The sequence below is a fragment of the Somniosus microcephalus genome, chromosome 9, assembly GCF_052327205.1.
Source record: "Somniosus microcephalus isolate GS21.2 chromosome 9, FLI_Smic_1.0, whole genome shotgun sequence".
Taxonomy (NCBI): domain Eukaryota; kingdom Metazoa; phylum Chordata; class Chondrichthyes; order Squaliformes; family Somniosidae; genus Somniosus; species Somniosus microcephalus.
The window spans coordinates 37,682,381-37,706,406 of NC_140995.1; the positions used below are offsets into that span (position 1 = coordinate 37,682,381).

The 24,026-nt window shown below is 45.4% G+C and overlaps 1 protein-coding gene across 1 annotated transcript in view; it reads right to left on the reverse strand.

The window, feature by feature from the left end:
* Positions 1 to 24,026, reverse strand: part of col21a1 (collagen, type XXI, alpha 1) — a 639,396-nt gene that overhangs the window by 457,206 nt on the left and 158,164 nt on the right. The window lies entirely within an intron of this gene.

Sequence of the window (24,026 nt, forward strand, 5' to 3'; positions counted from 1 at the left end):
CTTCCAACGGGCAATGGATGGCCTGGTTAAGCAGGAAAACTTAAGGGACACTTTTCCCTATCTTGATAACATTACTATTGCAGGTCACGATCAACAGGAACACGATGCCAACCTCCAAAAATTTCGGGATGCTCTCCATCACCGTAACTTAACTTTGAATGAATCTAAATCTGTTGAGTCGCAACCGACCATCAACATCCTTGGCTACTGCGTAGGCAACGGTATCATTAAGCCAGACCCAGAAAGACTTCGCCCGCTCCAAGAGCTCCTGTCACCTAAGAATCCGGCTTCTTTACGTCGGGCTCTCAGTCTATTTGCATACTACGCTAAATGGATTCCTCATTTTTCAGACAAAATCCAACCCTTGCTGCATGCTAGATCATTTCCATTGGAAACAGCGGCTGTTGCAGCCTTTAACCTTCTCAAAAAACAGTTGGAGAAAGCGGCTCTTCACTCCATCGATGAGAATCTCCCTTTCATAGTCGAATGTGATGCCTCGGAGGTGGCGATCTCGGCTACTCTAAATCAGGAAGGTCGTCCTGTAGCATTTAAGTCCAGGACCTTACAAGGTGCCGAGCTACATTATCCTCTGGTTGAGAAGGAAGCCACAGCCATCATAGAGGCGGTACGGAAGTGGAACCATTTTCTAGCTCGCCAGCACTTTACATTAATCACGGACCAGCGATCAGTCGCCTTCATGCTCGATAATCGAAAACGAACCAAAATTAAGAATAATAAAATACAGCTTTGGAGGATGGAACTGGCCTCTTTTGGTTACACCATTCACTATCGACCTGGCAAGGAGAATGTGGCCCCGGATACCCTCACATGAGCATTCTGCTCCACTATGTCGTCCTCTACTCTCATAGATGTCCATAATGGATTGTGTCATCCTGGCGTTACGCGCATGCTACATTTCGTACGATCACAGAATCTCCCTTTTTCTACTGGAGATGTAAAGAAAATGTGCTCAGAATGCCGGCTTTGTGCAGAATTAAAACCTCAGTTCTTCCGCCCCTCAGATGGTATGCTCATACACGCAACCCAACCGATGCAACGACTTAGCATCGATTTTAAGGGCCCAGTGCCCTCTTCTACTCGGAACACGTATTTGCTCACCATGATTGATGAATATTCACATTTTCCGTTTGCCTTCCCCTGCTCCAATATGCTGGCGTCCACAGTAATCTGCTGCCTTGAGCAAGTATTTTCTCTCTGTGGCATGGCGGCTTACATTCACTCGGATCGGGGTCCATCCTTTATGTCAAGGGAACTCAAGGACTACCTCTCAGAACGGGGAATTGCTACAAGCAAAACGACGCCATATCATCCCATCGGAAATGGGCAGGTAGAGAGGTATAACGGTATCATCTGGAATTCCGTACATCTTGCTTTAAGATCTCGGGGCCTACCGAACCAGCAATGGGAAGCAGTGCTTCCGGATGCATTGCACTCTATACGGTCCCTTCTTTCTACAGCCACAAATACTACACCTCATGAGCGGTTCATTGGATTCCAGCATCGCTCATCTTATGGGACATGCCTCCCGTCATAGCTAACTACTCCTGGACCTGTACTACTCCGAAGGTACGTTCGGACATCTAAAAATGACCCCCTCGTAGATGAGGTCGAACTAACCGATGCCAACCCCACCTATGCATACATACGATATCCCGACGGCCGAGAATCTACCGGATCATTACGGGATCTGGCTCCCTGCCCACCAGGACCTAGTGGGACATCGAGTGATGGTATTTTACCAGGAGCCTCCTGGAACCTACCAGGTACCCCTCTCCAGGATCCTGATCTGACACCAACTAGCTTGGTGCCGGTAGAACCCCGTACTCAAAGTTGCGACCCTCCCAGTACCGCACACCAAAGTACTGATCTGCCACAGACCAGCTCTGCACCTCCCTCTGAACAGAGACAGACCGACTCTGCACCTATTGGGAGTCGTACACGAAGCCATGATCTCCCCGACCCTTCACAGGGTAATCCAGGCCACACAGACTCTGACCAATGGCCAACAGCATGTAAGCGGACCAGTGACCCTCTACGACGGGAAACCAAACGGGTGCGACTCTTCCTCGTTCGGCGGCTGCAGAATAAAAGGAAGACCACAGCCTTCTAATCTCGCAAGAGGGAAGAATGTGATAATAATAAATAACTTCTGGAGGAAGTTATGTGCACATCACTTCCTGTGAACTGTGAACTCTGTGTATACATCACTTCCTGTGCATACGTCACTTCCTGTGTTTGGACTAGTATAAATACTGAACTGCTCAGTATGATAGGAGGGCTTCTCCTAGAGGCATGGTGAAGACCGCTCTTGTATATAGTTTAATTATAAGTTGCTTAAATCTTACTTTAAAGTTCCTTGATGTGTGAGACTTTTTATTACATCAAAGGGCGTTCCGGTGATGATGGCGCAACGGCTGCAAAGATGGTCACTTTTTCTAGGGGCACATCAGTACAACATAGAGTACAAGGGTACGAAACAGCATGGAAATGCTGATGGGCTGTCGCCCCTACCGTTGCCTACGGTAGAGGAAGCACCTGCAGTGGACCCTGTTGAGATATTCCATGCGACCATAGTCGAATGTCTACCTGTTGCAAACTCAAGTATAGAGAAGGAAACCTGAAATGACCCGACACTCTCTCGGGTCTATGATTTGACGGTGAAGAGATGGCCAGCACATGGCGACTCACTGTTGCCAGCATTCTCACCAAGGAGAGAACAGCTGTCAGCGTGCTGGGGGACCTTGATGTGTGGATCCCGAGTGGTAATTCCACCCAAGTTGAGAGATAGAGTGCTCAATGAGCTTCATGAGGGTCATCTGGGAGGGGTAAAAATGAAGAGCCTAGCCAGGGCATTTGTGTGGTGGCCGGGAATCGATAAAGAAATTGAGGATATGACCAAGAGATGCACAGGATGCCAGAAGGTCCAAAACGCTCCACCACAGGCCCCGCTACATCCATGGGAGTGGCCCTCATCTCCATGGCAACGGCTCCACATTGATTTTGCTGGTCCATTTATGGACTCAATGTTCCTAATCGCTGTGGACGCCCATTCAAAATGGCCAGAGGTCATCAAAATGTCCTCCACCACCACGGAGAAAACTATTGCAGTCCTATGGACCATCTTCGCCAGGAATGGCTTGCCAGAACAGATTTGCTCCGACAATGGGCCACAGTTTGTGTCCGAGGATTTCCGGAGGTTTCTGAGGAATAATGGGGTGAAACATTACACATCTGCCCCATATCATCCAGCCACAAATGGATTGGCTGAGAGGTTTGTTCAGACCTTTAAAAAGGCAATAAAGGCAATGTATAACGACGACATACCACTACAACACAAGGTGGATAATTTCTTGTTTGCTTACCGGAATGCGACACATGCAGTCACCAACCAAGCTCCAGCCATAATGTTCTTCAACCGAAGGCTAAGATATCACCTGGATTTGCTCAAACCAAACACAAGACAAGATGTTGAGGATAAGCAATTCCAGCACATAAATGAGAAGCCAACCAGGAGCTTCAAGATAGGGCAACCAGTCTTGGCCCGCGACTACCGAACAGAAAAATGGCAGCCAGGAACGATATGCACACAGCAGGGACCACTAATGTACACAGTGGACGTTGGAGAGAGCATCGTGAGATGCCATGCTGACCAGATTCTAGAGTCACAGGGACAAGCCAAACCCATACCACGAGCAGGTGCACCTGCTTAATCAACCCGAAGTACAGATTGCGTCTACCTCAGAAGCAGTGGTATTGGAAGCTGACGAACCAACCAATGACAATGAGCCAGAATCAACTCCGCCGCAAGAACAGGATACTCGAGAAAGGCGCTATCCAGTCAGGATCAGGAAGCCTCCTCAAAGACTGAACTTATAAATGATTATTTCAGTTGATGTATATAGTACAGTGAAAATTGTAATTGTAATTAGTTATTATTTAGTTGTTAAATGAATGTTATGTACTGTTTATCTAAAAGGGGAGGAATTGTTGTGTATGTACCTTTAAGAGAAGAACTGATTCTATACTGCAGTACCGGCAGTGACCACCCCTGTATATAAAGCCATAGCAGGCTTCTGTACTTCAGTCTTAAGTTACCCTCTGTTCAGAAACAAAACAAAACAAAAGAGTTACCCTCTGTTCAGTAAATACCTGTTTTATTGTTCTCCTGCAGTCCGTGTATTATTAAGGCGCGGACACTCCAAAATTGGTCCATGCAACTATTGCAAAATGGGCTTATAGCGAGTCGGCAGTCTGTTTTACACTGCACGATTTTCTTTACCATTGACTCCAACTGGCTTACACCAATTTCCCCTCTTCCCCTCCCCTCCCCCGGAATTCTTATTTCCCGGTGCTACGTTCAGTAAAAAGAGGCAGAGACCTATTATGCCAAATTTCTACTTCCTTTGCGCTACTCCAGGATTTCTAGGGCTTTTCCTGAGGGGCAGAGCATGGCCTGCATCTCCCACCTCAAATTTCTTGTCATTGCAGCATGGGGCACCCAGATGCAGAGGAGCCCAAGAAGCTGGAGTGGGCCCTTAGATCAGAGGGTCTGAGAGGGCCCAGCAACAAACCAAAGAGGAGCAGAAGAAAGGTAGGCAACTTTTTCTGAGCAACATCATAGCGATTTTCTTTTCCGGATGCCTTCTGTCTGCTATTTTGCAAAAGCAACCAGAAGACCTTGAGACCAGTGACAAGGCCTCCAGCTGCACTCCTGTTTCTGCCCCAGTTACCAGGTGATAAGCTCTGCTAGGAAGCAGGCCTGTGACTGGGCCAATTTTAGGCTGCCGTCTAAATTCAGGCACAGCTTGGCCTGGACAGACATAGCACACATCGGGCACACTGCGCCTATTAAGTGCCTTGGCAGAGGGGGACCAGGAAAATTGTCATCTCTTTTCTTATTAAGAACGAAAAGCACAGCTTCCATCTAATCGCTCAGCAAGCTTATCAAGTAAATAGCTGAGTAAAACAGACCAGTAGGGTCCCAGGTTTGATCCCCAGTCTTTGCTGACTTAAGATAGCTATTATAAAATAGAAACAGCAGTGTTCTTTCATTCTTTTGTCCACAATACGAACATACGAACAATGATGGACAGGTAAAGACCATTTGGTCCATCCTGCCTGTCCCACACAATTGTGATATCTTGTGTATCACAGTATATACACTCCACCCTACCTGAAACCATGGGATCTCCTGGGAGACGCAAAAAAGTTTTAAAAAACAGGCCAATTTGGAGGAAATAAATCTGGAAAATTCCTTTCCAACCAAACTAGGCAATTGAAACTAGTCCAGGAGATCACTCTGGCCCTGAATTTCCTGCAGTATTTACCTTCTGTAAGAGGTGATCTCCGCCCCAGCCAGAACCAGGTCCAGCTCTCGTTTGAAGGAATTCAGCGAATCAGCATCCACCGCACAGCCTGCTCCAGAGGTCCACTATTCTCTGGGAAAAGAACCACCTCCTGACATCTTACCTAGATCTAGCCTTATATAACTTAAATTTGTGACCCTGGTCCTCCCTAACCTATTTAATTGAAACAAACTGTCAACTGGAACACATTCTATTCCCTTCATTATCTTATAAACCTCAAACAGATCACCTCTAAGTCTACGCTTCTCTAAAGTGTAGAGTCATAACTCTTTTAACCTACCTTGATAACTAAGATGCTTTAAACTGGGAATTAGTCTAGCAGCCCTCCTCTGCACCCTCTCCAAAGCCTCACAATCACCCACCATGTTAGGAGACCAAAACTGGGCACAGTGAAAACTGGACACAGTATTCCAAGTGCGGCCTGACTAAGATCTCGTACAAGGACAAAATAGTATGCCTCGTCTTGTACTCAATTGTCCTATGGCTACACCCCAACACCCTATTTGCTCTAGCTATCACTTCTTGGCATTGCTCGTGTATCTTTAAGGGTGTATGCACTAGAATGCCCAAATCTCCTCCTATCTCCACCTTCTTTAATGCTTTTCCCTGAAGGGTGTATGAATGTTGAGCATTTGCCCTGCTCACATGCAAAGCACGGCACTTATCTAAGTTATACATTATTTTCCAGTCATAAGCCCAGTCTCCCAACACATTAAGATCTGCCTGAAGCAGACAAATGTCATCTATAGTCCTAATACTTGCAGAGATCCTGGTATCATTTGCAGATTGTGCCCCCAACACCTACATCCAGATCATTAATAAAAATTGTAAAGCGCAACGGTCCCAACACCGATCCCTGCAGGACAGCACTGGTGACCGGTCTCCAAACAGATCCAAATCCATATATAACTACTTTTTGCCTATGCCCTGCCAGCCAGTTCTCAATCCAGCTCAATGTATTACCAGTAATACCAGAGGCTTCGATCTTGTAGAGAAGCCTCTCGTGCGGTACCTTAGCAAAAGCTTTTTGGAAGTCTAAGTAGACAATATCTACTGGACTTCCCTCATCCACCAACTTTGTAACTTCTTCAAAAATATAATTAGATTTGTAAGACACAACCTCCTTTTTATGAAGCCATATTGGGTGTCCCTAATATGACCCTCTCCATCCAAGCATTTATATATTATATCCCTAATGATTCCCTCAAGCATCTTACCCATTACTGATGTTAAACTAATGTGCCTATAGTTACCCAGGTCTGTCTTGTCACCTTTCTTAAAGATGGGGACTACATTAGCCACCTTCCAGTCTATAGGAACCATTCCAGAGTGCAGTGAGTTATTAAAAATACAAGCTAGGGACTCGCACAGCACAGGTCCCATCTCCCTGAGGACCATCGGGTGGATATCACCCGGCCCGGTTGCTCTATCTATTTTCAAGTTCTTAATTCTTTCTAAAGCAACAGGTTCATCAATGTTAAAATTAATAGTTTTGTTAGTAACATTATTAAATTCTTATAGTGGAGCATCATCTTCAAGGGACAGAAAATCATGCAGGGTGCACCCAAATTATTAGTATAAAAATACACATTGTTACAGCAACAAATAGGCCATTTGGCCCATCAAACCTGTAATGGTGTTTTTCTCTACGTGAACTGTGCAGTCTAATCCAAATCTCCTGTTTGCTCCCCATACTCTTTAATATTCATATTTTCAAGCAACTATCTAATTCCTTTCTGAAAGGAATTTTGGACTCTGCTTCAGCAATGGTTTGCGGCAAAGAATTCCACATTCTAATCATTCTTGAATAAAGAATTTTTATCTGCCCTCCCCTTTTAATTCCTTTTGTGATTATATTAAATTCATGCCCTTTTACTATCATCAAGCCGGCCACTGGAAACAACACATCACTACTTACCTTATAATACAGTTCACCCATCAAAATCTTGACAACCTCTATCAGGTCATCCTGATCCTTCTCAGTCCTAACTATCCCAAGTCTCTTCAAAACTGTAACCCCACATTGCTGGTAACATCCTAGTAAATCTACAATGTTGTTGAGGCTGCCGCGGAACACGAATGGAGGCCGAACCGATCTGAGGAACACATGGCTTTTTATTACATTCTCTTGAGAGATGGCTGCCCCAGCTCTTCTCTCTGCTAAACCCAAAAACAGAATGAGGGCGACGCCCGCACTTTTGTGTACACACTGAGGGCGACACCCGCTCCTTTGTCATGCCTTAAAGGCAGCATGCTTCTTAAAGGCAAGGTGCCCGATTTATTGTCCACGGACGGAAAAGTGGATTGCGCCCGTTTAGGTGGCGATCCGCCACAATGTATCTTTTTCATTGCTTTTACATCCTTCCTTTAATAGGATATCCAAAACTGCATAGTATTCCAACTGCAGCCTAATTAAGGTCTTGCACAAATTCAACATTACCTCCTTTCTTACAAAATCCCGAAAGGGTCAGGAAGCCGCCCCAAAGACTGAATCTATAAATGGACTTTTGTTATTGAATGTACATGTAAAAATGTAACTGTTATTTGAATATTAAGGGGGTATTATTAATCTAAAAAGGGAGGAATTGTAGTGTATGTGCTTTAAGTCAGAACTACTTTTTACAGCTCCTGTATACTGTAGTACCGGCAGTGACCACACCGGTCTCTGTACCCCAGTCTAGAGATTACCCTCCTCCAGTAAAGACCTGTTACTTGTTTATGTACAGCATCCGTGTAATTATTTATCCACTGAACCACGGATCTAACAGTTAGCATGCAGGTATAGCAAGTAATTAGGAAGGCAAATGGAATGTTGGCCTTTATTGCAAGGGGGATGGAGTTATAAAAGTAGGGAAATCTTGCTACAACTGTACAGGGCGTTGGTGAGACCACACCTAGAGAACTGCGTACAATTTTGGTCTCCTTATTTAAAGAGGGATATACTTGCATTGGAGGCATTTCAAAGAAGGTTCACTTTTTTCTAACCTCACTAAAAATGTTACTGTAATATCAAAAAGAAAAGTGCAGCTATTTACCCTTTCTAGTTATGCTTATGCTTTTTTAATATAAAGTCCCAAAGTGGATATCAGGGTTCTCTGTACATTATAGGACTCAGTTTGCACAGTAAAAGGGCTTAGCACAATGGTGGGCAAAATACGGCCCATATCCTGCCCGCCAAGTCATTCTATCCGGCCCACTGGATAGGACAGAAATAGAACACGAGCCAGAGCTCAAGCTGCACATTAATTATTTTCACTTCTTATGGGTCAGAGACGGGCCCGAACTGCAGCCAGGAAACACACAGTAATACTTAATTCAATTTATTAATTCACAAAAGCAATTCTCCCCAGCCTGATCTTTAAAGGATCCGTTCTGCGATTCTGGGCCCCAATGTCAATACCCAGAATGCACTACCATACTCAAATATGCCTTATCCATTTTAGAGTCGAGCCATGGCTGCTCATCTCCATGACTCTTTTACCAAAGAGACCTGTGCTGCGTCTTTCCTCTCCTGGTACACAGAGTACGACGGCCAGGGGGCTTCTCATTGCCGTCTTAGACACAGGAGTGGATCCCGGAGCACAAGGACTCCAGGTAATGGCACACGATTATAGATACTGCGCATGCCCTCATTGCTTATAGAGCAGTGTGTTTAGTCTGCCATCATTTTTGTGGTCAATATTATTTCTGTCATAATGGAGGGCTCTTCATTTCAACCTTGCTGTAGCTGGGGGACAGTGATGTGGGTTTATTTCTGCTCACTGGGTCAGTGTTCATGCTAATTGGAACTTCTGCTGAGTCTGGACTGTATGTGTTGGGGCTGATAAAGGGTTTTGCACCTTGAAATCAGATAGCAAAATAAGGAACAATGAATACCTGCCTGGGGTACTGGAAATAACATGGCAAACGGCCAGCTGCACAGTCAAACATATGACCACTGTATGTTTTCAAAGATAGTGCATGTAGCTGGTTGATTTCAAAAGCTCTTATCAGGGGTGGCCAATTATTTGGGCTGGAGGGCCACTTAACAATACTGCATGTGCAGTATCTCTTCCAGTACAGGAGCTGGTGAGTAGCCTGCGCGGGATCTTGCGATTGGTGCGTGACCGCGCATCTTAGGGGGAACATTGCTGTGCAGCACTCAACAGCTTGCCAAAACTTGTTAAGTGGCCCTCTAGCCCAAATAATTGCCCACCCCTGGCCTAGCACCTAACTCAGGCAGGTGCTCTGGCCACCCAGCAGTAGGCACTTGGGAAGATAGTGTCAGTCACACAATCGGTGGGAATGGGACGGCAAGTCATTCCCCATCATTTCTGGGGCGCTACTGATCTGTTTCCGCCTGGCGAATGACTTAAAATCTCCCCCATGGTCTTTTTCTTATCTGTCTCCGCTGTCTTTAAGTTGCTGTTTCTCTGCCACTCCTACTCTGCTTGTTTCTTTATTTCTTTTCTCTTCTGCTCCTCTTTCTCCAACTCCACATTCTCTGTCTTCTTCTGATTTTCTCTGTCTTTTTCTTCTTTTCTTCTTTCCTTCTTTCCTTTCAGGCAGGGAAAGGAGCCACCAATTACTGCAGGCTAAATTTAGGGTGTGGGTTTGAGAGAAAATGTGGCTCACTGGCTTCCTTCACATTACTTCCTCAATCACTCCTGTTTTTCTTCACTTCCTTGCACCCATTGCTTACCCTACCCCTTCACTTTCCAACTACCCCATTCCTATAAAACACTCCCAGGCCAGGTACAATATAGGTTACACACAGAGTTGAGCTTCTACTATTCAGTACCAACAATATGCTCTAATGCCAAACTCGCACCAGTCTGTGGAATCCAACCTTTTGGCCTCCCTGAGCAAGATTGACAACTAAAGCGTAAATTGTCTACTTTCATTCTCCTGGTGCAAAGCATTGCCCGCCAGAAGTGTGCTTCAGTAAATTATACGTGTAGCTCCCAATCTTGCATGCATAAATTGCTTGATTTCTTGATACGCATACCCAGTAGCGAGCCTCCGCATCAGGAGTGTGCAAGTGGAAAATTCACCCTACACGGCATTATATGGGTAACTTTATACTGTGAATCTACGCTCATCCACTGAGAGAGAGGATCTCAACAGTTTAGGCTGGATCTGACCCTAAATCCCAAGGACACTGCAGCACTTAGTCACTTAGGCAGCGAATTTAATAGTGCTGAGGGGGCGGGTTTGGAGGCGGGTCCGCTGTCAAAATAGCAAAGATTAACAGCGGGTAGGATACCCGCTGTCAACCCACCTCCATGCGAGTCTCCCAGGTGTTGGGTCTGTCAGTGGAGAACTGACCCGACACCAAGCGGCAGGGGATACAATTCAATTACTTAAATGGTTTGTTAAGAGCCAATTAAAAAGTATTTTGAGGCTTACTTCTAATTTTACCTTCTCCCCAACGGGTTACCCGCTGTTTGGGGAACACGCCAGCTCAACTTGCTGTATTTTGAGTCTGCTCTGATATTTGTGAAAAGCTGACAGCTGCAGAAGTGGTGTAAAGGATGCCATGTTGCAGATGGTAAGTTTCAGAGCAAAGAAAATGCTGGTTACTGCATTTTTAATACATATAGAGATTTCTTTAGCTTACAAGTTTTTAGGTCCAACTGTATGTCCAGTGCCACCTCATTGGGAGAACCTCTCTCACCACTGACAGATCGCTTCTGTCATCTTACCTGCAGCTGCCATCTATTGCAGCAACATCGAAGCCAATGAAACAATCAGACCTTGGTCCTCCGAATCCTTCCACGATCAGCCCCAACACTAACATCACCAAGCACACCAACTTCATCAACAACATCACCAACCTTCTCCGCCATCGCCTGATGCTGCATTGGACACAGGGCATCAGCACCTGACAAAATTGCTGGTCAGGAGGCCAGCGATGGCATCACCATGGCCAGATTTTCTTCACTTGATGCTGTAAACCCTGGCTGCCACATGAAGCAGCAGGTTGACACCATCCCACACCAGCACAGTGAAGCATCCCTTTAATGTCCAACTCATCACTATAGTGGGGGGGGGGGCGGTGGTGCTGGGGGGAGTTATGACTGAACAATCGCTGGAACTCAGTAGGACACTTCTCAAGGTGTGCTCAGATCTGTCCAATAGGGGACACTTTTTGAAAAAGAGATTTCGCTATATGACAACACATTACCAGAAACTTCACATGGACATTGGCTAAACCTCTCAAGTGCCTACCCTTGTGTGTTGTTAGCTGGTATGCTTGCAGTAGGACAAGGGTGAGTGTGAGGCGTGGCTAGTGACATGGGGAAGTGATAAAGTAGATAGAGAGGTTTGGGTGGAGGTGCAAGGTATGTTGGTGTCCTGGGGAGGACTCTTCCACCCTTGGAAGGGAAGAGAACCTCCCTGCTTGCTGTGACTCCCTCCATAAGCATATGGAGGGAGTCATTGGAGAGCCTGGGTACAAGTGTTCACCTTTGTGCAGTGCTTGTCAGTGTTTGCAGCACCTCAATGCTGTCAAACACTGACAGAACAACTGTCAAACTCCATGTGGACGTGGTCCCTTAAAGGAAACCGGCTGATGACGCATTATCAAATGACGTCATCAGACCCGCTTCCTGTTAATTGGCCGGTAAGCCCACAGGGCAGGCTTAACAAGGCCAATCAAGGGAAAATCATGTCTGCAGAGCGGTTGCAGCTGGGAGCAGGACCGGAACCCAGCTGTCCCGCCCTCATCCCGCCTCCTCCATTAAATTCATGGCCTTAAATGCAGAATACCTTTGTAGTGTATGTACCTTTAAGAGAGAACTACTTTTCACAGCTCCTGTATACTGTAGTACCGGCAGTGACCACACCTGTATATAAGCCTTGAGCATGCCTCTGTACCCCCAGTCTTGAGACTACCCTACTCCAGTAAACACCTGTTGATTGTTAAGTTACAGCATCCGTGTAGTTATTGAAAAACATCATATTCTCAGAATCATGGATCTAACAGTGGCGACGAGTGTCGATTCGAATCTACCTGCAACTCTGCATTTCCCTTCGAGGATTCGCTCCGGGAGGGCGGTGGAAGAAAGTCGAGGCCAGAAGCACGGGCGTCGACCACGAGCAACCGCCCAGTCGTCCGGCAGAGAGTGAACATCGCAGGGGAGGCTGTGGAGAGCCGGGCTTGGTTCCCCAGCCACGACGATCAGCAACAGACTGACAACAGGTACAGCGCAGACCCTTCCCGGACAGCGGCGGCTGGAGCCGGCCGACGGCAGAGAAAAAGCCAAGCAGCGTCGACGGGGTAAGAGAGAGGGTGAAGCGCACAGGGCACAGCCGGGGGTTGAAAACCGAGCGGCGTCGAGGAAAAACAAAACGGAGAGAGAGAGGGTAAAGCAGCAGCCAGGTTCAGGACCGAGCGGCGGAAACGGGAAAGGCGCACAGAAAAAAAAACGCGCAGAGCACAGCCAGGGCTCAAGGGCTGAACAATGTCCGTGGGGAGAAGAAGGGAGAGCGCAGGAGACACCATTGAGCTGCGGAGAAGAAGGAAGAGCGCAGGAGACGCCATTTTTAGAAGCCGCAGCGGAGAAGAATGGCGAGCGCGGGAAGAAAGGAAAGCACGGGAGACGCCATTTTGTGCCAGCGGAGAAGAAGGGAGAGCGCGGGAGACACCATTTTTGGCAGTTAAATCACACCAGGGATGCCGAAGAGTGGTAGTATCTCTACGTTCGACAATGAAGTCGAAGATTGAACGACATATGTGGAACATATTGAGGTGTACTGTAGGGCGAATGAAGTGCCAGATGCTAGGAAAGCACTGGTTTTGTTAAATTCCATGGTTGCAAAAACTTATGGTTTACTGCGAAACCTAATAACCCCAGAGAAGCCCGTGAATAAGAATTTCGAAAGCATAGTAGAAATCCTACAGGACCACTTAAACCCCACACCGCTGCTGATAGCAGAAAGATTTAAGTTCCATAAAAGGAACCAACATAAAGACGAAAGCAATGCTGAGTACTTAACGGAACTGCGCAAGCTATCGAAACACTGCCAGTTTGGAGTGGGACTAGCAGATATGTTAAGGGACAAGTTTGTGTGTGGGCTTCAAAGTGAAGGAACCCAGAAACGGCTTCTATCAGAAAAGGATCTTACGCTGGACAAGGCTTTCGGCATGGCAGTATCACACGAAGCAGCCGCAAGGGGCGCTGCAGAGATACAACAGAGACCGCAAGAATATGGCACCAATGAAATGTCCGATGGAACAGGGAAGTGTTATTGCTGCGGCAGAACAACACACAACCAGAAGGATTGTTGGTTCAAGGACCAAGTGTGCAGACAGTGTGGAAAAGCAGGACACATAGCAAGAGTCTGCAGGTCTGGGAAGAAAACCAACAGCAAGAAATCTCCACAGGAGAAGTACAAAAAGGTACATAAGGTGATGGACAGTAGTTCAGATGAACAGAAAAGTGATACAGTCTCCGGAAGCAAGGAGCTGGGTTTTCTGAAACTACATAAGGTAACCAAAATGGAGGATCACCAGACTATCTGGGTTACACTCAAGATAGACGGAGTTCAAGTGAAAGTGGAATTGGACACAGGATCAGCCCTAACAGTCATAAACCAAAGGGACTACAAGCGGCTATTTTCACATATACCCTTGAAAGCTACAGAGATTGTCTTGAAGACGTATACGGGGCAAAAGGTCTACCCCAAAGGAAAAATAAGGGTGAAAGTGATATACAAAGGCCAGGAAATACCTAAAATGGACCTATATGTATTGCCAGATGGAGGACCACCACTACTAGGACGTGAATGGATCCGGAAGATACAATTAGATTGGCATTCCATACAGGCACTGAAGGTTGAGGCCAAAAAGGATGATGACGTCACACCTGGACGAGTGTCAAAAATGCTAACTGATGCAAAAGAAGTGTTCCAGGAGGGACTCGGAACACTAAAAGGTATAACAGCAACGATTAAAATAGAGGAAAATGCAAGCCCAAAATTTCTTAAGGCCAGACCAGTGACTTATGCGATCCGACCAGCGGTTGAAGCAGAGCTGGAAGGGTTGGAACGTGCAGGAGTACTGTTCAAAGTAGACTGGAGCGAGTGGGCTACCCCCATCGTTCCTGTAATGAAGAGGTCGTTGAGTAATACGCCTGGGGAACCAAAGAAGGTCCGCATCTGTGGGGATTTTAAGGTGACAGTGAACCCAGTCCTTCACACGGTACAATATCCGCTTCCACGAATTGAGCATATTTTCGCCTCGCTATCTGGAGGTAAACGCTTCACCAAAATTGATCTAGCCCAGGCGTACTTGCAAATGGAGGTAGAAGAAGCCTCGAAACAATACCTCACGATCAACACTCATAAAGGTCTCTACCAATACAACCGGCTGGTGTTCGGGGTAGCATCGGCTCCGGCTATTTGGCAAAGGGCGATGGATCAAGTCCTGCAAGGGATTTCAGGGACCCAGTGTTATTTGGACGACATCCTGGTCACGGGCGAAAATGACAGTGATCACCTCGCCAACTTGGAGAAGGTGCTCACTAGATTAAAGGAATATGGGCTACGAGCTAATCGCCACAAGTGCGAGTTTTTCCAGAGGCAGATCTCGTATTGTGGCCACGTTATCGATGAAGAGGGGTTACATAAGTCCCCTGAAAAGATTGAGGCAGTAGTCAAGGCTCCAGCACCGGAAAATGTGTCACAACTGAGGTCGTTCCTCGGGTTGGTGAACTACTACCATAAGTTCTTACCAAATTTGTCTACAGTATTACACCCACTGAACAACCTACTGCAAACAGGGGTACCATGGAAGTGGAATGACGAACGTAAACGAGCTTTCCAGAAGTGCAAAGAATTGATCACATCAAAAGAGGTGTTGGCCCATTTCAACCCAGCACTACCAATTCGTTTGGCATGTGATGCATCACCCTATGGTATTGGAGCGGTGCTGTCGCACAAATTCCCAGACGGGTTGGAGAGGCCAGTAGCCTTTGCGTCTCGGTCACTAACCTCAGCCGAGCGCAACAACGCCCAGATTGACATGGAGTCCCCCAGCCTAGTATGGGGATGATGCGCTATCAATTACTCATAAAAGACTGAGAGTTAGAAGAGTAACTAAAGGCTTTTATTAACAACAGAATGGAGGTCTGCCTCGAGTGGTCGACCGGTCCAGGATACAAGGGCTGGGGAGCAGTCACCTTTATACTAGGACCTGTGGGAGGAGTCAGCCGAGGCATGTCCAGGCATGTACACAGTGGAATACAAACAGGACAAACAGGAATACAAACAGTGGTTTACCACAGGGGAGTAAAAAAATTCAACGACTATCTGCATGGGCAGAAGTTAACCTTGCTGACTGACCACCAACAACTTGTCGCCATCTTTAATCCAAAGAAGGGCGTTCCGGTGATGACTGCACAACGGTTACAAAGATGGTCCCTTTTTCTAGGGGTGAACCAATATGAAATAGAATACAAAGGCACGAAACAGCATGGAAACGCTGATGGGCTATCACGCCTGCCACTGCCTACTGTGGAGGAAGCACCAGCAGTGGACCCTATCGAGATATTTTATTCGTCAATAATTGAACGATTGCCAGTAACTAACGCGGATATAGAGAAGGAGACCCGCAATGATCCGACGCTGTCTCGGGTATATGATTTGACGGTGAGGGGATGGCCAACACATGGCGACTCACTGTTGCCAGCATTCTCATCCAGAAGAGAACAGCTGTCAGTATGCCAGGGGACAGTGATGTGTGGATCCAGAGTGGTGATTCCACCCAAGTTAAGGGAGAGAGTGCTAAATGAGCTTCATGAAGGTCATCTGGGAGGGGTGAAAATGAAAAGCCTTGCTAGGGCTTATGTGTGGTGGCCGGGAATCGATCAACAAATCGAGGACCTAACCAAGAGCTGCTCAGGATGCCAGAAGGTCCAAAATGCACCACCACATGCCCCTCTACACCCATGGGAGTGGCCCTCCTCTCCATGGCAACGGGTGCATATTGATTTTGCTGGTCCATTCATGGACTCAATGTTCTTAATAGCAGTGGATGCTCACTTGAAATGGCCTGAGGTGATAAAAATGTCCTCAACCACTACAGAGAAAACGATTGCAGTCCTACGGACCATATTTGCCAGGAACGGCTTGCCAGAGCAGATTTGCTCTGATAACGGACCACAGTTTGTGTCTGAAGAGTTTCGGAAATTTATGAGAAGGAATGGGGTAAGGCATTACACATCCGCCCCGTATCATCCAGCTACAAATGGATTGGCTGAGAGGTTCGTACAAACCTTTAAAAAGGCAATAAAGGCCATGTGCGACAATGAAATTCCACTACAGCATAAGGTGGACAATTTCTTATTAGCCTACAGAAATGCGACACATGCAGTTACCAACCAGACCCCGGCCATGACGTTCTTTAACCGAAGGTTGAGATCTCGCCTGGATTTGCTCAGACCAAATGTGCGAAGAAATGTGGAGGATAAACAATTCCAGCACATCAATGAGAAGCCGACAAGGAGCTTCAATGTAGGACAACCAGTCTTGGCCCGTGACTACCGAACAAAGAAATGGCAACCCGGAACGATATGCACAAGGCAGGGGCCATTAATGTACACAGTGGATGTCGGGGAGAACATTGTGAGACGCCACGTCGATCAGATCTTAGCGTCACAGGAATGAGTCAACCCCATGTCTCGCGTACCTGGGGATGAACCCGACATACCGGTAGCATCTACCTCAGAACCAATAGCAGTGGAAACCGATGAACTAACCGACGAAAAGGGGCCAGAATTGCCTCCGCACCAAGAACAAGAACCTCAGGAAAGGCGCTATCCCGAAAAGATCAGGAAGCCGCCCCAAATCTTTAAATGGACTATTGTTGTTTAATGTGCATGTTAAAGTGTTAATTGTTATTTGAATATTATGGGTACTGCTAATCTAAAAGGGGAGGAATTGTAATGTATGTACCTTTAAGAGAGAACTACTTTTACAGCTCCTGTATACTGTAGTACCGGCAGTGACCACAACTGTATATAAGCCTTGAGCATGCCTCTGTACCCCCAGTCTTGAGACTACCCTACTCCAGTAAACACCTGTTGATTGTTAAGTTACAGCATCCGTGTAGTTATTGAAAAACATCATACTCTCAGAATCACGGATCTAACAACCTTCATCTAATGGATGAACTCTCTATGTTGGTTCAGGCAGCCTCTTCAACAGTGCACAGGTATAATAGCACAACACAAAGCTGCCATTTACAACAAACTTGAAAATAAACTTTAACGAATGCTGTACGTAAACGAAAAGATAATGTTAGGCAATGTGAAATAGAGAAATACGGGTAACCTGTGAGAATCGTACAGTGTACACTTCAGTTAAACAAAGAAAAGGAAAACCTCTCTCACTCCCAAAGCAGATAGGTTTGTGAAGTTGTTTTTTGTCAATCAATTTTATGCACTGTATCGGTAAGAGATGCAGCATTGGGTCTCTGGGCAATTTGAGTTTATTTTTACGAAGTATTTTGGTAGTCACGTTTACCTCTTGTAAATGTGGTAGCTTGGGCAGATGTTCCCCATCTTGGTTTCAAGGGAATATGTTATTTTCCATCCAGGTACCAGACAAAACAAGTTACTTAAATTGCACCAAAACCGCATGGAGGTGACCACGCAAACCCATAGTAACCATTTCATTAACTATGAGAAGAACCAAAACCTGTAGCTCTTGTAAGGTGAGATGACATTCCTCTTGATTTAAGTGCAATATGTAGTTTTGGTGTTTTTCAATTGGTTTTGGTACTTAAAAAAATCAAACAGTAAACACATGAGACAATTTTACAAATATACACTACAGTGGAAGGGAAACTTCCATTAAAATTAATTTTTGAGTTATTAATTTAGATTTTTTTTGCATTAAGCATCACCGGCCACTCCTGTAAGCAGAATTTGTGTCCCCTATGATTCCGAAATGTACATTTTACTGTCCAATATCTAGGTAAACAACAGGGAGATCTAGGGATCATAACAGAGAACCTTTACTCTGTAGACAGACTCACCTCTCTAAGCATCAACTTAAAACACAAGCTAATTTTTTGCACTGTGGAACAGATCACAGCCTCAGAAATTACCTAACTCTACACTGGTCAACACAAAACTTTAACACAGAGTTCTTCTCTGGTCAGAAAGCTGAAGATTCTTGAACTAAAATAGGCCTAGAAATTAGCCTCCTTAGCGCCTCCCATTATCGCCACCGACTTGGCGTAGCGAGAAGATTGACTCCCACTATATTCGGTGGGAGCTTTGCGGCGGCGATATGGCGTTGCGCCCCGATCTCCTTCGCCCGGAGATTGTGACATCAATGCTGTGCACATCGCCCTGGTCCCAAACTTCAGTTCTGCCCCTTGCAGCATCACCAGGCGAAAGCACCGGCGGGAGGTGTTCATCGGGAGGCCAGGCGCTTCGGGGGTGATACTTAAAGGCGAGGTGGCCGAGGTAAGTAAAAAAAATTCTGAAATGCTCTTTCTCTTTTTTTTTACATTTGTCTTCGCCAGCGATTGGTCAGCCCGGCACTGTGCTGCAGTGCATCGGTCTGATCGGGCCGGATCGCGGCTGTCGTTGGGTACCAGGTAAGTTTTCCCCTTGCAGAGCCTGCAGCGATGGCCCTTCCCTACACCTACCACCCTGCCTGCTGCCTGTTGCGCTGCTGGAAGGAAGTGGAGCCTTGATTTAGCGCTCCACTTCCTTCCTAGAGCGCAAACCCCGAATTAGCAGGAGCTAATTTTTTCAACTTTTAAAGTTAGCACCCCAAATGGGGCAATACCAAATTTCTCCTCTATAAAACCTAATATTATCCCATAACTGATAACCCCTGACCATCAAACTGTCCATCAAAGAGGACTGCAACCAATTAATGATCCCATTCCCTTGTCAAAAAAGAAAAGAAAGACTTGTATTTATATAGCGCTTTTCATGACTTCCCAAAGTGCTTTATAGCCAATGCAGTACTTTTGAAGTGTAGTCACTGTTTCAATGTAGGAAATGCAGCAGCTTTTTTGCACACAGCTAGCGCCCACAAATAGCAATGTGATAATGACCAGATAATCTGTTTTTTGTGATGTTGATTGAGAGACAAATATTGGCCAGGTCACAAGGGATTACTCACCTGCTCTTCTATCAAAATAATACCATGGGATCTTTTGCGTCCACCTGAGAGGGCAGATGGGGTCTTGCTTTAACATCTCATCTGAAAGAATGCACCTTCTAACAGTGCAGCACTCCCTCAGTACTGCACTGGAGTGTCAGCCTAGATTTTTGTACTCAAGTCTCTGGAGTGGGACTTGAATCCACAACCTTCTGACTCAAAGGCAAGAAGTGCTACCAGCTGAGCCACAGCTGACATATGAGGTCTAAGAAACAACTGTCAATCAAACTCCTACCCCAGCCTGGGCCTGATTCTTGGTCTAAGTTTAGTTGTCAAGCAAACCTCTTGAATGAGATTTTCAAATATGATGTATATAATTATGGCATATTTTCTGTAATATTATACGGTTTTGATTATTTCAGATGAAACAATGTTTAAAACTTTTACAAAATCAGAAGAAACATTTTAATTGATTATGCAAATATGCTTAAAATATGACTCAAATATATAAACATCACCTACTTGATCATTTCCAAAATGAGATAGTCAATACATACCAGAATATCCTGGAATAAAAGTTCAAAAAGGTATAATTAGACTGGTAACTAAAGGACATCAATACTCAATTAAAATAATGGATACAAATTAATGGATATCCTAGCAACACACTGAAAAAAAATGGCACTGCCTCACCTTTTCCTATCAACTCTCATATGATTATAGCAGACTCAAATATTGGTCTAAATTATACACGCTTGTTAATTCGGGGCTCATCTCGGGGCGAGGTGGGTGGGTGGGGAGGGGGAACTTCTGCCCATCACAGCAATGTGGTTCTAGCCCCAGTCAATTTTTCTGGCCCCCAAGGTCATGGCCACATTAGAGGCTGCCTCCATGTTGCCTGTGGGACGAGTAATGCTGGGATCCCTGAGCGTGTTGAATTGACAAACAGGTATGTAGTACTGAATGCTTGTGATAGTGACCACAATTCAGAGGAGGGAAACCACAGGTAAATCCATGGCATATTGAGCCAAAGGTGGGGAACCTAAGTGCAGGAGTAACAGGGTATTATACAGTCAGGGAGTGGATAAGACACTTTTGTAGCCACAAACTGAGAGTTCTATAGCGAGTTGCCTCCCAGTTGACAGCTAATGTATATAATAGAACGGGTGCTAAACATTTTGGAGGGGGAAAGAGAACAGCCCGATGTCATGGTTCATTTTGGAACCAGTGTCATAGGAAAGAATAGAACTGAGGTCCTGTAAAGGGAGTTTCAAGAATTGTGAGACAGACTAAAGACGTGGACCTCAACATTAGTAATCTTAGGATTATGTCCATGCCACATGCCAGTCAGTATAGGAATAGCAAGATATAGGTATAGGAGGGAAGGGTTCAAATTCATGGGAGGATCCACACCAGCAGCATAGATGTGTAAAATTAACGCTCTACTGTCTTTTTCATGATTCTTGAAAAGTGGAAGATTAGTGGAAACTGTAGACACAGTGAGGTAGAGTTTCCGATTGGATGTTAGTTGGGTGGTGTGTTATTAGCATCTGTCTAAATGTTAGTGTGCTGATCCCGCCTGAATTTACAGGTCCGATTCATTTGCATAAGTTTCAGGGCCATTTTGGCCGTTGCATTGGAAGTTTTCCAGAAGTGGGGGTCAAGAAAAATTGGGTGCAAGTTAGCCCTCAAGTAGGGCTTATAAGAGGTGATGAGTAAATTTAAAGGGATGCAGAAACGTAAAGTGGCCATATATGGAGATAAATATATTGGTAGCCTTTATATATTTCAGCCTATACAATGGCTATCTGGGTGACATAATTACCTGGCACAATTCAATGGTTGGCACAATGAATATTAAAGGCAAGAAAAGAGTTTGTGGCCAAGTGATGGAGCACCACAACACTCCAAACTCCTTTTTGATGACTGTTAAAGCGGAGGTGATGGTGAGGAGGTTATCCCTACTTGCCCGTACAGGGCATGCTGCCATTTTACAACAAGCAGCACATCTGAAAAGAAGTGGTTGAGAAGAACTTCAGGGCGCAGCTGAGCGTAGATGCTACTAGCAGTACCAATCCTATGGGCACATTATATTCCATCTGCCACATCCCTGCCAAATTACTATCCTGTCTAAATCCCTAAACCCCTTACCCCAAGCCCCTTATCCTTAACCCCTTACCCTAAACCTATTTGCACTGGATTACCAAGGTCTAAGCTCATCTATTAGAGAGTGTATGGATTGTGAAAATCATTTGATGGTTTAGATCAAGTATATCATTTAGATTCTGTAGTTAGTTTATTCATTTGCTTTGGATAAGATCTAATGCTGTCAAGAGCACAGCCTGGACTATGTATTCAGTAAACTAATGAACAGTCCTAAGAAGAAATCATTGGAACAGCAGGATTTACAAGTTTTATCTTCCATCTTTAAATAGCTGATCCAATCTTTGTTTAATTTAGCCTGATTTCATTTACCAGCCTTAACTTTATTTTCATTTCCTCCTTCCTCCAGATTTACATCCCTGTGGATGCTGGGCCCATCTCAACATTTGCTCCCCCCCAGTTTCCAGTTCACATGCCATCCTTAGATTTTGAATTTTGTCGTTCCCAGATTCTGAACTCATGTTCCTCTGGAGGCCATATCTTATTTTTCCCCATTTCCCTAAGCTTCTTGATTCACTCAGCCACCTGATCCAAGCCTTATTCATCATGGGCTCCTAATACACATCCCCTTGTGTCCTATATTAAATTATTTTACCTCACTGAATCCTAATTTACTTCCATCAGATCCTAAACCCACTCCTTGGGGGGAATTTTGCCAACCCTGGGGAGACGGGAATGGAGGCAGGACTGCCGGGAAAATGGCAGAAACTGGGAGCGGGTGCCGAACCCGCTCCCAACCTGCCTCCGTGCCATCTTCCCGGGAGGCGGGTCCCCGGCTCGCACAGGGACCCATCTCCTCGAGGCGGGAAGGGGATTACAGCCAATTAACTGCCTGTTAACAGGTAGTTAACAGGCAGTTAAGAAGCTTATCCCCATTTTACCCCTGCAAGTGCGGGCTTCCTGGCGGCTGCGAACCTCGCCAGGGTCAGCGAGGCGAGCAGTGGGTCTGTGGGGTTGAGAGGGGTCAAAATGTCAGCTGTAGAGGTGAGTGATGGGTGCAAGTGTGGAGAGGTAAGTATGAGAGGTGAGTGTAAAGTGTTAGAAAAAGTTTACTTACCTTTGCTTCTTCCTGCAGGCTTCAACCCTTGCGGATCCGGAGGTGCCTCATCTCAATGGCAGAGGTGACAGAATGGCTGCTGCATTCTCAGATGCAGCAGCCTTCTGATTTCTGCTGAGGAAAAAGGTTTGGTGAGCCTTCAGTACAAGGGCTCACCTTAGAACAGAGATTATCAGTGTTTGACAGCTTCTCAAAGCTGTCAAACGCTGACAATTCATCTGTCAAAAATTATTGACAGTTGAAACGTCATACGCTGATGTCCTCTGTCACCGGCTTGCCCTTAATTGGCCGGCTAAGCCCGCAGGGCGGGCTTAACAAGGTCAATTAAGGGAAAATAGCATGGGTTGGCCGGATGTCGTTGTGGGCCGGGACTGAAACCCAACGACCAGCAGTCCCGCCCCCAACGCGCCCCCATTGAGAAAATCCAGCCCCTTCTGTGCTCTTGACTTGGTGTCCTTCGAAGTCTTGCTACTCTCTCCTTTGCATTGCTTTGACCTGCTCTTTCTTTCAAGCACCCATTCCTTTGGATGCTGGCCATCTTACTTCCATCTCCTTGACTTCTGCATCCCAGTTTCACTCTTCCTTTCTCTTGACCTGCATCTTTAAACCCTACAGCATCTTCGCTCATCCCATTAGTCAAAGGTTGCATTTTATCACTTTATCTTTCACACTTTTATTGATCTTTTATGGATTAACAAACTTGCAGTAGATTATAAAGCTCTGGCTAATGTCAGTTATCTTTTTTACTTTAATAATACTCAAAGTAGTTCATCTAAATTATTTACTTAACAGTATCAATTATATTTATTTGTATACCTGTTACACATTTTTAAATTTGTTGCTAAGCCTGTGTAAGAACTGCCAAGGCTGTACCTTTGCCAAGCTCCTTCTGCCATATTGGCTCCTCATAATTAACCTCATAAATACATCAACCTGCAAAACACTACAATTATATGACAGGCCAATGTGAACTTTTTCTAAACTAATTAGAATAAAATATAATATTACAGCAGCGCTTGTTTCCAGTAATTCACAGACAGAATATACCTGGTGAAATTATCAGCAGTGATATAAGTGCTACCATACTAGGCCCAAATTTCCTCTTTCAATAAAAAACAAAAAAGTATCTTTCTATCTGTAATCAACAACCCTTGAACTAAATCATGGGGACACAAGGATTTGATACATCCAATTTGTGAGAATAAGATTTCATCAACATGTTGTCAATGATGGAGAAGATTGGCATCCGCCCACTTTTATCAAAAAATGAATGTTATCTATTGTTTTAAAACCAAGTTTAATTCAGTATTATA